The sequence below is a fragment of the Notolabrus celidotus genome, chromosome 16, assembly GCF_009762535.1.
Source record: "Notolabrus celidotus isolate fNotCel1 chromosome 16, fNotCel1.pri, whole genome shotgun sequence".
In the NCBI taxonomy this organism is placed as follows: Eukaryota; Metazoa; Chordata; class Actinopteri; order Labriformes; family Labridae; genus Notolabrus; species Notolabrus celidotus.
The window spans coordinates 7,173,909-7,177,057 of record NC_048287.1 but is presented as its reverse complement, the minus strand read 5'-3'; positions in this window follow the sequence as shown (position 1 = coordinate 7,177,057).

The following is a 3,149-nucleotide window of genomic DNA, read 5'->3' as shown; positions in this document are numbered from 1 at the left end:
CTTGCTGCGGCATAGACTGTATACAATATTTATACAGTCAGTATGCTGCATACGGCTGCTCTGCTTTTAAAGGCTCATCAGTATGTCAGCATAGGAAGGTCAGTACTGCAAGCAGAAACATCTGCTTTATCTTCAAGGACATACCAACAACAGTGTTCGATGAGAATGGATGTAATCTTCTTTGCTTTACTATTCCCACTACGGCAACACATTTCACCACTTATTTCATACACGTTATGTTTCTCTAACACGGTCTCTGTCTTTAGAGTTAGCTCTTATCACACTGATCTGCTCCTGTAGTGTTGATTATGAGAGTAGAGGAGGAAGGATTGAACTTTCTATAACCGTGATGGTCCGCTTCAAACCCACATAAGAATCTGTTCTGCTGGACTGTGCACCGGACCCACCTGAGGGTGCTCTGAGGTTTTAGCTGTAACTTAATTTCAGCCTCATTAAGCCATTTACATCATAGCATCATACCAATGTATCTATCTAATTCCTGGTTTGAATCCATGCTATTCAACTTCATCTTGGCTCCATATTTCTGCCCTTTATATCTGTATCCATATCGGCTCTACATCTTAGTGACAAATGAGAACAATGAATGTCGTCATGCAATGCTGTGGAGAACCAGAGAGCTGCTGTATTCAATATTAATGTTTGCTTTGTTGCGCCGAAACTCAATAACAAACAGAAGGAGCTGCATAGAAGAAAGGAGAAGTCACTGGAAATAGAAAATGTACCAAAACTTATCAAATATTTTCTCCTTAGGAGGATTACAACATCAACTTTAGAAGTCACGCTCTACTTCTTTTCCTCATTTCTAAGAAAGTCTCATTTAATTTCCTACTTTCAGATAAAGTTATGGTTTGAAATAAGATAAACACATCCCAGTGGACTGCAGAAAATGACATGTTACTTCTTAGGCTTCACATAAAATTATATTTTGAAGCACAATTTATAAAAGATAGAAGAGCATGTTCTGTTTCCCCCTGATGAGACCAAAGCAAATTAAAAACAGGACTAGATGTTCTCCAGAGAGAAGTCCTTATCTTGTTGGCTGCAGGTGGAAGTTTGGGAGGAAATGAGAAGTGAAGCAGGGAGGTAAAACTGGGTACAGTGAGCACAAGACTTTAAACTGAATACAAATAGAGCTCTCACTCTGTTGTATCCAAGAACACAATGACGACTGTGTGAAGGTCAGCATCTCAGTACAAACTGAAAAGCATTTGTTCCACTGAGTCTGCTTTGTGCAATGTCATGACAGTCAGAGGTAAATTTAAGAGCACATTTCTTTTGACGGGCGTCAAAGAGACGCTTTCAATTTGATTTCAGGTCATGGACAAAGAAACGGTGAATAAAAGGTTCTGTTTTCTCTTTACTGATTTCAGGTTCAATAGCAGTTTGGTGGAAATTGTCACACACACACACACACACACACACACACACACACACACACACACACACACACACACACACACACACACATACACACACACACACACCTACACACACACACACACACATTAGCAGTGCCATTGCGTCCTGTGTTCTGTGCAGAGGCATGAAGCTCCATCTTAGGTTGGGACCACAGACTGTTTATTAAAATGGATGCCATGAGTGTTTTCTGACCATGAAGCCAGAACATGTAGAGCTCCCCCTGCTGACTGGCTGCAGTATTGGTCACCATAGACAGTTCAACAGTGTCCCCCTCCCCTCAGGTAAAGAGTCTGGGTGTCATCCTCTACAGCTCACTTTCTTTCAACTCTCACATCAATAACATAACCCGGTCTGCATATTTCCATCTCCGTAACATCAACTGTCTCCGCCCCTCTCTCACCCCTCACACCACTGATATCCTGGTCCACAGTCTCGTCACCTCCCGTATCGATTATTGTAATTCACTCCTCTTCGGTGTCCCTCACAAATCCCTCCATAAGCTTCAACTGGTCCAAAACTCTGCAGCCCGCATCATCACTAGAACCCCCTCCTTTCACCACATCACCCCCGTCCTCCAGCAGCTTCACTGGCTCCCGGTCAAACTCAGAATCAATTTCAAAATCCTCCTGTACACATTCAAGGCCATTCACAACCTCTCCCCTCCGTATCTCTCTGATCTCCTCCACATTGTCACCCCCTCTCGCTCCCTCAGGTCTTCCTCCTCCCTCCACCTCTCTGTGCCCCCTGCCCGTCTCAGCACCATGGGGAGCAGAGCTTTCAGTCCCTTTGCTCCCCAACTCTGGAACTCACTCCCACATGACATCCATAACTCCGACTCACTACCCCGGTTCAAATCCAAACTTAAAACTCATCTGTTTCAAATTGCATTCCTTGTCTAATTGCACTGTCTCATTTTAACTTGGTGTAACTGCTTGTTTTTATTTATTTCATCACGTTGTTTTTATTTATTGTGTTTTAATCTGTCTGTAAAGTGACCATGAGTGCTTTGAAAGGTGCTTCTAAATAAAATGTATTAATATTATTATTATTATAAACCCCCGCCTCCTACATTCTAACAGATGGAACGTAGGTCAAAAAATAAAATGAAAATACACGTTGAATACATTTATCTGTACTCTGCAATGTACTTGAAAGAACAATGGTCTGTGAAGATGAAATTGATTCCATTGCAATAAAGTAATACAAAATAAAGATAAAAAGTATTTATCTGGGTGTTTTGGTTGGCAGAAAGGGTGTGATGTCAGTTATCCTCATTTAACCATGATCTGTGAGAATTAAAAAGCACCAATGGACTAAATCTTGATTTAAATGGTTAGTAATGGAGTCAGAAAGTAGATTTAAAAAAATGTGTATTGGGATTTTTTGTGGGTTCTGACACTTTTAGATAATTGAATATGCCCTGGGTCCAATTGACCCAGGAACATTATGCTGATCCAGAGAAATGAACATAACAGGAGGGTTAAAAACAAGGCTTTACAAAAAATGATTAGAAACTTAAACTGTGTTTTATGTTTTCAAAACTAAAATAAAATGTAATGATCGAGAAAATGTCCTTAGTTTTGGTCTTAACAAATGTAAAAACACAAAGAGGCCGTTTCCCTTAAATTATTACAACTTTTTAAAAAACATATCTTTGTGCTTTTCATTTATTACTTAAACAAAAACTAAACAAAGAACAAGAAATCAGG